This window comes from Vanellus vanellus (assembly GCF_965231255.1).
Source record: "Vanellus vanellus genome assembly, chromosome: 8".
NCBI lineage: Eukaryota > Metazoa > Chordata > Aves > Charadriiformes > Charadriidae > Vanellus > Vanellus vanellus.
The window spans coordinates 11855403-11868953 of record NC_138913.1 but is presented as its reverse complement, the minus strand read 5'-3'; the positions used below and the strand labels follow the sequence as shown (position 1 = coordinate 11868953).

At 50.2% G+C, this 13551-nt stretch overlaps 1 protein-coding gene across 2 annotated transcripts in view; it reads left to right on the top strand.

The window, feature by feature from the left end:
- The window catches only part of DIS3L2 (DIS3 like 3'-5' exoribonuclease 2), a 197756-nt gene that overhangs the window by 158419 nt on the left and 25786 nt on the right, over positions 1-13551 (top strand). The window lies entirely within an intron of this gene.

Genomic DNA, 13551 nt, shown 5'->3' with positions numbered 1-13551 from the left:
GCCCCCTTTTTTCTGCAGTATTTAAAAGCAGCTTTTATTTGGCTAAAATGCTGGCTCTTGGGTACCATGGTCTCTGGCAGAACTCAACCAGGCTTTGCCCAGGGGTGTTTGCAGCTCAAACACTGAACTGTTTTGTGCTGGGGTGACCCTGGGAACGTGGGCGGGGGTAAAAGCATCCACGGCTGCACAAGCCCCAGAGAGGGCAGCCCTCGCTGCTGCTCAGCTGCAGAGAGATGCAGCATCCCATGCTCCCGGCTCAAGCTCTGTGGGTTCACAGAGTGGCCTTTCATTTGTGGTGCTATAGCCTCAGTGCAGCCACGCACTCTTTTTATAAGGTACCGTATGATATTCAAGCTTTGGATGTGCTTGGAGCACAGAGTCTTCAATTTCTAGGTATTCTGCGTATTTTTACTAGCTGCCGTAGTGAATTGGCACCCAAGATGTTTTTATTTCAAATCACAGTCTCATTATCAAATTGACGGCAGCAGCACAGTTCAGGATATTTTTGTGTTCGCACTGAGTTACTTTGCCTGAATAGCAGCATGTCATAAATCCATAGCCTGTTGCCTCCACCCATATAGTTCTGCTTCTTGCCAGTTACTGAAGGTTAACCTAAAGAAGGAGGGTATGTGAAATTTTAAATGAACGAAACAGCCTGTAATTAGATCTACTTAGATATGTTGACGAGAACGGTCCCAACAAGGAAGAGGGACATCTGCAAGCAGCACCTGCCCCTTTCTGAGCTGAGAAATCTCAATGTTTAAACAACAAGAAAGATTATTTCTGGGAAAATCCTTCCCACCTGTGGATGGGTGATTAGCATGCAGTACACGGTCCCATTCCAAATATCTCGACCCCAGAGGCATGGATGAGGAGAGCTGGTACCTTCAGCACCAACACACTAACAGGGAGACGTGTGGTTCAGCGCAGAAGCATAAAATCAACAAGGGAAGAGCGTTTGTTTTTGAGGTTTTAAAAGGCGGTGCCACACAATGGACAGTGAGGAAAAGAAAACCCCCAGACCTATTGGGGTTTGTTAAGGATGTTTATAGACTCAGTGTTTCTAATTGTGTGGCGTATATCTCAAAAATCAGCAGCCGTGTTTTTTTCTGCTGCAGACCCTCCTCTCCCCAGGCTCCAGTGGGTGTTTTGTGCCATTGTTTGAGGAAACTCCGGGGACGGGAGTGGAGCTATTTTGTTTTAAGCGCTAAGGCCAATAGCAGTTCTGCTTGGAAACCCGCTTTTAGCTGTGAGTGGTCCAGCATGTGAAAAAGTAGCTATGGCATGTTGGCAGCCGTTGATTTAGAGATGTATGGCTGTGACCCGCGTTTCTGGCAAGTGTGGGAGCCGAGCCACCCTGAGCCATGCCGGCCGGGATCACGGGTTGGAAAAATACAGTGCGGGCAGGATGAGTGAGATTGCAAGTAAACCCAGACTTTGTGCGCGTCTGAGGGATCCAAACTGCAGTTGTACCTCCCCGCGGGGCCCCGCGCGTTGTGTTTTGTAGCTTGCTTGACCAACCTGGGGGGGAGCAGGATCCCCTTTCCCAGGGAGAGCCTCGCAAACTTTGCGCCCACGCTCATCCCCATAAGCCCTGTGCGTGCAGCCCAGCGCCTCTGACAGTCCTTGGCCGGTGAACTGAAGCGTGAAGGGCTGTGCTACGGCTGACGTATTCTTGCAGGTAGAGTGCCCTTGAGCCAAACGTGTGCTCAGCTCTGGTTGTACCCTGGGTGATTTTGGAGGAGCTCACGTGCACTGCAGCTTTATTGGCAACAGAGCGTTGCATTTGAATAGGGTAGTGAAGCACCCCATGTGGCTCCCGCTCAGCCACGCAGACTGTACTTCTCAAGTACTGGGCCTATCATAGGGTTAATTTGTTATCCATACAATAGCATGGCAGTTGTGATGTTTTTTCCTTAGCAATTTCCCAGGGTAAACTGTAGACCTTGTGTTCTCCTAAGCCTAGTCAGGCTTTGACGGTACTCATCAGGGCCCAAGGGGATAACAGCTCTTCTGCATCCTCCTAAAGACATATCTAGAAGTTAAAGCAATGTAACGTTTGTGTCTGCACCATGTTTTGGAGCTGTTTGCAGCCCAGAGAAGGCGTGCTGGCAACACACTGCAAGCTTAGGCATGGGAGAGACTGGAAATATGCGCCCCAGAGCCCAGTGCCCTTGGCAGAGCGCTGGGGACAGACTTGCAGCAGGAGCGCAGGTGTGTGAAGCTCTCAAGCATCAGCTTTAACGGGAGGAAGCGGAGGTCATCCCAATCGATGGGGACCCATTCTGGCCTAGGGAGTGTGCCCTGTGCCCCGGAGATCTGTGTGTGAGCGGGGCTGCGCGTGGCAAGGCTCAGTGCCACCCTGGTCACGGGAGGAGTGTCCCTTCCCCTCCAAGTGGCAAATGCTGTTCCAAGCAGCAGCCAGATGAGGCCACCGGAGAACAGCGGATATTGGCCTCCTGCTCACAGAACAAAGGACCACAGCATTGCTGAAAGTGTAATTACCAGAGCAATTAAAATTTCTATTGCTTAGGCTAGAAGTGCAAGTACCATGCAGGCTCTTACAAGGGTAATCAATTGGAATTTGTTCCCTTTAAAATGATAAAACCCTGCCAGGGAGTTTTTGCCGCCTCCCGGCAGCTTCCTGTGTCCTGCCTGCAGCAGCGTTCATGGGCACAACGCTCGCCAGGTGCCCTCTCCACTGTCGCACCCTGGGTGCCGAGCATTTCGGGGAGACCGGACTCAGCGGAGCCATGGGAGCTTTGGGCTGAGAGCGGAGAGGTGCTGAGCAGCCAGCTGCTCACCCCTCCACCCTCTGCTGTAATATATCGATATCTGGTGGCACTTCATAGTCCCAGTGGCAATCCAAGTGCTGTACTTGGAGCTGTATGGGGGAGAGAGGCTGTCACTGCCCCTGTGGTCACAGGGGTGAGACCAAGGGGACATCACTTCTCCCCTTTTTCCCTGCTCAGACACGGACACTTTCCTCCCCTTGGCTGCCAGTCCTTTCCAGCCCTTCAGTCCTTCCCGGCCCCAGAGGAAATGACTTGACCTCATGCAGAAGCAAGCAGTCTGCTTTCTCATTTTTGAGCCACGTTACTTAAATCTTCCTAATGGGAATCAGTCAGTATAACTGACGGCACCGGACTGCTGCACCGGGCTGCTGCGGGATGGCTGTCCTGCGACGGGAGCGCTGTGCCGTGACATGGGGACAGCCAGTGATGTGTGCTGGGTGACATTTGGAACAGGAGCATATTGTCAGCCTTCACGTGGCCCCAGTGCAGTCACATCCAGGAGAGGACAGCCCTGCCAGCCATCCTGTGATGTGACTGCGGCACGAGTCGGGTGTTGAGGGTGAGACTGGCTTTCTGCCGCTGCCTCTGCGCTGGCTGGGCTTCTCTGTCCCAGCATAGGATCCAATTGCAAAACCCAGCCAGGCAGTAAAAGACCATCAAGGCTGTTTGCACCCACCATGGCTCATGAGTCCCATCTTACGACACGCACTCGCCAGTCCCTGATCTAGGAATACGATGCTGGCTGTGCTGAGGAGGCGCCGGCTGCCCGCTCTGAAGGCTGCCTGCCCAGCACGGCTGGTCCTGTTCTTGTGGACTGCCAGCAGCGGGAAGGATGAGATCAATAAAGGTTACAAATGATCATGAATGACTTCTTCCACCCCGAGTACAGGAAGAGCCAAAGCCAACTTGAGATCCCCCTGGAAGAAATTAATTGTGAAAAGTTTAGTGTCTTTTGCCTGTATCCAAGAAAAAGAAGATTCAGTCTGTTTTCTGTGTTCACTGTTGCTATCCAGACACTTCCCTAGAGACCTCCTAGGCTCTGCTCACCTACCCACAGCAAGTCTGACCCTTCAAATGCCTTTGTCTTCCCTCCGTGATTCTCTGATTACTGTCACCTTTCTCAGATGATGCAGTGCTCAGGGTCCCTGCCCTCCCAGACCCACCAAGGAGCTATAAATCCCTGTCAGGGTTCATCCTGTTACGTGGGCCGTATTTGCAGGGCATTGCATCGCTTCCTTGCCCCCAGCTGGTTCTCTTCTAACACGGTTTTCCTGCTCCCTTAGCCTCCAGGTATTGGTCTTTTTTGAAGTCCCTTCCTCACATCACAGACGCCGGCTTTGCCGATAGACCGGCTCGCAGTTCGCCAATGGATTTCATTTTCATTCCCTGCTGCAGCTGAGGTTTGTGTCAGGATTATGAATTTGCAGTGGGGGCTCTCATGTTCTCTACAGAGTAATTTTTAAACCCAGAGGAGCAGCATCTCACATGGAAGCACTTAGAGACCTCTTAGAAAAGCAGCGTTGGAGTATTGATCATTTTTACTCTCCGGGGACCCGGAGCGCTCCAGACAGAGCTGCTGTGCAGTGTAGCCACTTGCGGGCAGCACCACACAACTCTTCAGAATGAGAAGTGAAAAATAGCTCCAGTTGAAAGGAAAAGTGGTGCCCCCTTTTATATAGAGATCAATGATGCTTGGTACATTGGATTATCACTTAAAACACCAGGACTTCAAATGCCAGGGTGCATGCACTCCTGATGCTGACAGGCTAGTGATATATAATGCTGTTTGGGTTACCAACTGAGCTCCTCTGCGCAGTCTTTTCATAAGGTGAATGTAATATCTGCAGTGATCTACCCAACGTTACATCAGGAGAGCCAGCCTATAATTATGCTTGAATTATTTGAACGGGTTATTTGTCACAAACACATTAGCTCACTCCATTTATTGCTGCCATTCAGGGCTGCAGCAGGTTTGGTGTAAACAGAGCTTGGGTGGAGGGGTGGGGGGGGGTGTGTTTTTCTCAATAGAGCAAAGCAGAATTGTTTGGGGTTTATTCTTTTTTTTTTGCTAGGAGAGCTGTTGACTGGGAGTGCTAGGATCAAAATATGTAAAGCAGATGCTGACACAGCATAACTGATTGGGTTTCAGATGTACTTCCCAGGTGTACAGCTCGTGTGTTGGACTTTAGCATGGACCTGGTTGCTTCGCAATGAGCTGGCAAGTTTACCGTAGTATGTTTTGTTCCGTATGAGAAATTGAGGCTTGCAGAGTGGGTTGTTTGTACAAGGAGCTGCTGCACAGCTCACACAGTCGCTGGGTGCCTGACTTGGCTTATTATGCGGTTGTTTCATGGTACGCATCCCACCAAAGCTTGTATTGGTGTAAAGGAGGTGGTCGTCTCCCCTAATGGCATCTGATTTTCTGCTTAGTGATGAGCTCTGCCATACTTTGACCTGCAGGGCCAGAATTCTCTGAAGATGGCATCTCCTCACGTTTGTCTTGCCTGGCAGACTGGGGTTTCATGGGGAAAATCCATATACGTGTAATCCCTTGACATCACAGGCTTGGATGGATGCTGTCTAGTAGCAGTTATTCACCTGAAACTTATGAAATGCGTTGTTTAGATTTCAGATCAAAATAAAATTAATACCATTTCCAGAAATGGATCTGCCAGCCAATGGCAGATTCTCCAGGGTAAGATTTTCACTTTAGGGCACCCTGTTGGACAAGGTGGCTTAGCTGGGAGGAGGCATGTCCCGCTGCAATGCACTTCTGTTTCTGCAAGCATTGCCCAAGTCTTGTTGGATTGCAGGTAGCTGAGCTGCTCTGTGACTCTCCTGGTGAGCTGTGGGAGGGTTTATCTGCTTTTGGACACCACAGAAAAGCATCAGAGGCAGTTGGGGTAAGTAAGCCTGCATTTTCATTAGGAGTACCGCCCCTTTTGTCGTAACCAGCCCCTGGGTTCCCCTGACCTTAAAACACTACTGAGCTCTGGTAGAAGGGGTACCTGTGTGGATGAGAATGGTATTGGAAGCAAAATGCAAGCCAGGGCATGAGTTAGCACTGCCCAGAACATATACTCTACAATGTAAAGAGACTAAGCAGGTTGGGAGTTTTTCTTATGATACTGTGTCTTGTTTTTTGTTTGACTTATTGGCACTAAGCTTCACCCAAGTCAGCAGGTGATATATGTCCTTCACATGCCAAAAGGTAAGCACTGGAGCTGGCCAGGCAAGGCTGGTGAATTATTCTTTCACCGTACGCAGAGATAAACCAGTCCTCCTGGTTTGGGTTCAGTGTAGGGTAGATTGTCTGGCACAATAAGTCTGGAGGTTGACCTTTAAAACTTCTAAAGATACGTAATCCTTCCTGCCTAAGGCATGACTTCAGTTTTCTGTAAGCCACAACCAAAGGCTGCTGGGACATATGCTGGAAAATAGGCTTTGTCACTTGAGACTTTGAGGAGCGGAGAGTTGTTCCGTCCATGCAGAAGGGACCCTATGGCCATTTCTCGGTGAGGAAAAAGGCTCTTGCAAAAGGCTCTGCCCAGGTACTACTTAGCTGCTTTTCTTGACACAGGCCTGCTTCCTCCTGCCACCCTGCTGCTTAATAACAGGTTTCCAATCCATCAGTGCTGTAGAAATAGTAACTGCCAACTCCTTGGAATGTCAGTGCTGGGGGGGCGCAAGTAGAAAAGGTGATCAAGGAAACCTGCCTTTCCCCTGAGCAAACAGATGGGATTTGAAGATGACCTGACCCCTTCCATGTGAACATTTGAAGATTTCTTTGGTGTTCTACACAATATCCCACATTGACCAGTAGATCTCTCTCTAAATCCTCCTGGGGTACCAGAACGGTCAGCGTGTGCTCCTACCCTCAAGGGGGAGGAAGGACCAGGCCCTTAAACCCGGGTGAGTGCGTGGCCTCCCTGCTCTCCCTGGGTTGAATTGGGGAGTTTGTCATCTTATCTGTTTCAGCGTGTTCACTTGGAGAGGAGCTGTAAAGCCTCCTTGTGTCAATGTTAGGTGTCTGGGTATTCAGTGGCAGTCAAGTAGGTGAGAAAATCAGCTGCAATTGTAATTGAGTCAGAGATACTGTCTCCATGTATCATCCCTGAAGATCTGTTTACATATCCATTTGCTTAACAATATGTTTGGAGGCCTGACAGAATTTCAGCACCATTTCCCTGACCTATATATGTCTGACTAATGCCCAAGGCGGTGAGCTATATCTGGACTAGAATTGCTAACCTATGGATCTGGGTTTTCTTAGTAGCCCTGAATCAGAGGAGCCTCTGATTAGCCCCTAGGTACGTGGGAGAGGAGAGGCCTGATATGTGAAAGAGTGAATTATCCTCCTTCCACAAGAAGCATCTCTCAATTTCAAAGTGAACCCAAGTAGCTGGATTGATTTTGGGTCCAGGAAGGCCCTCTCCTGAGCTGAGATGTGGCTAGAAAATCACCAGACCCCCTAGCGATCCCTCTCTGGGCATGATTTCTACGCCTACTTTTTTGTAACAAATGTTTTGGCTTAGTCTCCGTGTCCTTGAATGTATAGTCATAGCGCAGTGACTTCGCTGCCCAGTATAGGTTTGGCTGCCCACCCTGTGATGTTACAAGCAGGGAGCACTGGGACCCATGGGCAATTGCATGTGCTGCCTTCTTTTGCTTTGTTTGGATGTGCTTTAGGTACAACCTAATGGTGGAAAGCTGCATGCAGTGGCAGGCAGTGGAGTAAGACCAAAGATGACGAAGGGGATGCTGAGTACTCAGAGCATGTGTTGTGCTGGCGGTGAGGAAGGATGCTCTGCTTGGAGATAGACCTTCCAGTTCTGCTCGCCAGCCTGCTGTTTGATCTGCACTTTCTGCCTGGAGAGAGCGAGGGCTTTCAGTTTGCCATGGGCAGGACCTCTACGGTCTGTTCAGCACTAAGTACCTTCGTTCCCCAGGGGATCGCAACGTAAACTGGAGTTACCGGGCGGATTGTCAGCCAGCTGGGATTGCTCTCTCATAAAGAGCTACTGGCTGGAAGCTGAAGCATTCAGACTAGAAATAAAGCATGTGTTTGAAAGGCAAGAGAGATTAACCACTGGCAAAACATCCCAAGAGAAGACCAGAGAATTCTCCATCTCTCAAGGACAAGTGCATTTCTGGAGGGTGTTTTCGACCCTACAAGTCAGTGGATTTAGCGGAGCAGTAGCTACCTAAAGCCCTCCAGGCACAGGAGGGCAGCTGCTGGAATAATCCTCCCAGTCTTAAATTCCTGGCACACTGCTCTGTGTTAATGTAAAGGATCAGCTTTGCATCGACACCACTCTCTGCAAAGCTGGGTTTTGCCAGCTGCTGGGCCTGGAAGAACAGGGCATTTGCTTTGAGTCCCGCACCCTCTCCATGTGCTCTGCTGAGCTGGGCATTGAGTGTACCTTGTTGCTTGAAATTATGTCCTCACAAATCAGAGGGTGAGCGTAGAAGCACCTCTCCTTACCTCCTCCCAAGCAGCAAGGGTGAGTGGATCTACTTTTCCAGTTACTGCTGTGCTTTGCTCCAGGTCTTGCTGCTTTTTCGACTGTTTTCCCACAGTTCAGAGCAGCTAAATCAGTCTGGCAACAGACTCTGTTCCCTCCACTGCTCCCTGCTTCTGCTCCATCGAAAAAAGGAGCTTCAAATCACCACCATGTTTTGTGTGCTCAGCTCCTCGCAGTGTCAAGGTCACCCTGAGTGGGGTTCCTGTTGCAGCTTAGCACTTTCACCTCTTTCAATTTGCCATCCATTAGTCAATCTGGAGTCTAATGGATTTGTAACCTGGCTTTGCCTGTATCATCTGAGATGTTCCCAGCAATGTAAGAGGATTTGGGCACAACTTCCTTTCAAGTTAATGGAAAGATCTTGCTTGGAAAGAACCTGCTTGAGGATCTGAGTGTACTTTGCATTAATTTTTCCATTAATTTTAATGGGAGATGGTTCTAAATTCTTCAGATCAGCTTTGAACATCTTAAATTTTGTGTCCTTCACCTGCCTCATCTAAAATGGGGCTGATGAGCAGAAGCACCCTTAAATGAGCAGCATTATTGGTCAAGACGTCCTGCAAGTTTTTCTGCCTCTGTTGATCTCTTTGGAAACGTCCTGTTCTCTGGTGACCCACTGGACCCTCACCAGGTCACCACACGCAGAGCAGGAGGTCCAGGGCCAGCTCTGAACTCAGAGGCTCTCCCCTGCGTAGTCTCCAAGAAGTCACGTCGTCTGTGTCTGCTCCACCGCCGTCTGAAAAGCAGAAAAGAGCAGGAGTCCTCTGGGACTTTTTTATTAGCATTTATAAAGCACTTTGCGATCGTCAACCAGGAGGGAATAGAGGAAAGCGAACTTTTATTGTTGCCACTCAAGTTTCAGTTACTGCAAAGAGGAGGTGGTTCAGCTCTGCTGCCTTGGGCGCGATTACCTGCCCCGCTTCGTTCGGCTGGTACAGGCCTGCCTGCCCGCAGGCGGTGCAGAGCCCAGCCTGGCTTTTAGCCTGGGTAAGGTCTTGCGTGGCTTCTGCTTCTGTGGGGCCGTGACCTGAGCAACTTGGTATCTCCCACTCCCCCTCCCTCTCTCCTTGCTCTCTGTCCTGCTGCTCCTCCGTTCGCTTTGACACTTGAGCACAGCAGTGATTAACTGTTACTGAGCATCTCGTGCTGGTTGGAGTGCTGTTCACTCCTGCCTCGTTCAGCACAGCTCTTGCCTCCTTCTGGGATGCTGGTAGATGTTTCTTTCCATCTCTGACTGAGCTGAGCAGAGACTGATGTTCCGACTGCTCATCGCATCCCCCTGGTGAAAGCCAGCCCTGGCAGAGCCCTTGGATGTGTCTCATCTCTGTCATAACCTCATTTTGCTCGACAGTCCAGGTTGAACAGCCTGATGTAGTAAAAGAGTTAATGCAAACCCTACTCATCTCAACATAATCTGGTTAGTGAGCACCTATACGTGCAGTTGTCCTGGCAGATAAGAAAGGCCACGGTGTCTTGTCCCCACTGGAAGTACCCCTGGGAAGGACTTTGTGGTCAAATAGGACCTAGAGAGGAGGAGAGGCAACTCTGTTGCGGTAAAACGGGGCACTTGTTGGAGAAGTCATCTTATTAATGAGGTTTTCATGCTTTATTTATGCTCAGTGCTCATTTGCAGTCTCACTGCCAGACCAGCAGTGCCTGGTGCGGTGCCTTTTGCCGGGTGGCATGGGCTGGGAACAAATGTCTGGGTTACAGGGGAGCAGGCAGGGTCCACCATACTCAAAGAGAGCTGGTGTGACTTGTTTGCCACAGAAAGCGGGAGAGGCTGGGAGCAGGCTGCCCGTGCTCGCACGCTGCCTCCCAGCCGGGCCAGCCCGGGGTCAGTACCAGCCCCCAACAATTAGCAAGACAGATTGAATCTAGATTGATCTGTCTAGTTGTGCAGAGCGAGCCAATTCCAGCAAGAAATTCTCCTTTCCCTCTGTCTCCACGTTAAAAGGAAGGAGACCTTGTCAGATTTCAGAATAAATGGGAAGTACAGGGCAAGGTAGAAATAAATGTTGTGCTGATGCGTAGGAAGAATCATTAGGACAGAAAGTCATCATCGATGCAGCCGGGCTGCAGCTGATCTGCACCGCTGTGTTGAAACTCTGCCTCACGGTACGGCTACTGCAACAGTCAGAATTCAACAAGGGCTCTGCTGTTCATTGTGCATTTGCAGCATGTTGCAGGGGAGCGCAGGCAGAACCTGGTTCAGAGCAAGAGTTTTCGGCAACGATAACTGCCTGGACCAGTGCAGTGATGTTTGCTGCAGGGAGTTCATAGGAATTGGCTCTGGCTGCAGTTATTTGATAGATGCACACGGATCACTCAGATCTTCGCAGTCCTTATGCCCATCAAGAGGAAACTGAGGTCATGGGAGAGCAGAGAAGAAGGGACTTGTTGCTTCAGTGAATGTACAGGAGCAGGAGTGTGGTGCTGAGCTAACCTGGGGGTTATAGGTCTCTTTGGGGATGAGTGTTTGGGAGTGTGAATGGGACAGTGAGGAGCAGGGGATCGGTCCCTGGTAGAAGCCAGTAGAGAAAGATCAAACATCTACTTCATGCTGTGTGTCACACTGGCCATTCCCAGGCTCCACAGCCAAAATATGATGACACTAACAGGGACACTTAACGGAACGAGTGCTGGCCTGCCCTCACTTTCGGCCACATCTTCGTGCTGTACTGTACAGCAAAGACATCAGAAAATTGGGCAGGGTATTTTCAAGGAGGGCAGTTAACCCTGAAGGGTGCAGTGCTCTGATTCACAGCACAGCTCCACAAGCTGTTCTGCCCGCGCAGCCACGGGGGGACCTTTGCAACGAAGGGCGCTCTCTGCTGCACCCGGTGCTCGATGTTTGAAGGACGCGGTAGAAAGCAGCCTGAGGAGTAAGACAGAGCACAGCAGCCAAACCAGTTTGGCTTTGCACCACTGCAGAGAGCAGCATGCAGACCTGGAGAAAACAAACTGCACGCTGCCTGGCTGCTCCAGAAAGCACAGAGAGATGAAGGATGCTTATCCTGAGATCCCTGGTGGGTGTAGCCATCCCCGAGCTCCCGAAAGTGCGAAGGGATGCTCTCTTAGCTGGCGGAGCAGTGTGGCTTTGTGCACGTTTATCCAGGGCGTTCGCCTGCACGGTGCCAGCGCGAGAGCCGCTGCTTGTACTTGACAGCTCAGCTATTGTTGCAAAGTATGATTTAATAGCAAGACTTGATTACAACATGCAAATGTAGCTGCTGGGGGACTATCTCAGAGGTTTGTGGAGATTAGCTGTTAAATTGGCCAGTGCAAAAACATTATTAAGCAGAGAACATAATTACTCATCTTGTGCTTCTGTAGTGTGTAGAAGAGACAGATTTGTTTAAAAGCCAGCAAGTTCTATATAGAGAAAAGACTTGTGTAAATGCCACATCATGTACTACTGTATGTTGCAGCATATTTTATTAGAGAAGCAGTACTTAATAACAACATTTGGGAACTTGTGGAAGGAATCCATTATATTATTCTGCGTCATAAAAGCAAACCTAATGCCTAGTCTGTGTGAAGACTGTGCAGATATTGAAACATCTCCTTTCGGTGGTGGTTGATTGCTTTTATGGAGATTGTATCATATGGATATAAACAAATCCAGCACTTGATGTGAAATCTGGGAGCAGGGTTTTAGACTCACACATCTATCTTCTATCCGTGCGCGTTCCCTCTGAAATGCATCAAGGTTCCCATTAACACCTTAAACGTGGAAAGTAGGATTAAAGTGAGACTGTCAGCACATACAAAATGAACATCTAGGCGTGCACTTGCTGTAATGTTTTCCCTTTCAGTCCTAGGGTGGTCTATGGAGTTGCTAGAATAAAAAGCTCGTGTGCGTGCGAGGGTGCGGGGGGGAAGGATCTAGGCATGGGGGCTGCAGACCTGATTTTCGGAGCAGGTGGTGGTTCAGGGGTTTCCTCCCCCCGCCCCGTGGCTCTCAGGGCTGAGCTTGCAGGGAGCAGTGCGGTGGCAGCTAGAGGACTGAAGTTGGATTTAAGAGTGCATTTGGCTAGTCAAAGCCCCAGACAATTTCGGGAAAAATCTTCTTTGCAGAGGAGTCAGGAGGGCTGAATTAGAGGAACAGCTTGTTCGTAACGGAGCGTAGTTCCTGCAGTCACAAGTGCTGGCAGAGGAGTGGGGTGATGCTGGCAGGGCGAACCTGCTGTACCGCCGTGGCTGATGCTCACTCCTGATTCACATCACTGGACACTTCCCCTCCAGCATCTCAGGCCCCCCAACAGATGCTCTTCTGAGGCTTCCTCTTGTCTAAGCAGGAGGAAGTATCCTCGCAAGCCTAAGTGGGGGAGATAAAGACTTCAAGCGTTTTTGATGGGAAAGTCCTCTCTCTGTCCTTTTGTTGCAGCTCAAGAGCATTTGTGCACCAGTAATTGCTCCCCAGGCTGGTTCCTGTGTGACTCAGAGCTGAATGTGGAGCTGCCGACGGCTGCTGCTGTGTGAGCCACAGCATCCCGGCACAATATGTCCCAATCACTCTATATTTGAATTTGCAGTCAGTCCTCCTTTACAACGTGTCTGGGCGCATTCAGGCACACCACCTTGCTCCTTACCTGCTGTATACTGGTAAATCTGCCATGGTTGAACCCATCAGCTATTCCAGGCAGCGAAGGGGGGGGAAATGACTGCTTGTGACTAGGCTTGGTTTCGGCTCAGAGCCGCGATGCATGTGAGCCCTGAGACAGCCGCTCACCAGCATCTCCTGGTGTGACTGCGGGGCGGCCGGGAAGAGCTCTGACGGTGTCCAGCAGCAGCATCTCCCTAGTTTTGTTATTCAGTGCCAAAGGGTAAACCTAAAAATACCTGTGAGCAGCTTGCAAGCCACAAGTGTCAGAGGGGACAGCTCTGCAAAGGTCTTGTGTCACCGGGGAAGGGAGAATGACGCATCTCGTCATCACTGAGCATGAAGGGATGGTACCTGCAGCCAGGAGCTGGGAGTGGGTGGGAGCAGGGGCCGGGTCTCGGCAGGGGACACCAGCTAAGGGTGGATCAGCCCTGTCGGCAGCAGAGCACGAAGGGACACGGAGCAGCGTGGGCTGAAATGCTGAGCCTAGGACACGCTTAGTCCCTGCACAGGCACATCTCAGTTATGGCTATTTTTTTATAATGATCTTTGATAGTTTGTAAGGAAGCCAAGCAGTGGGAAAAACCACATAGCAATATTTCATAATAATTTTGCCCCAACTGTA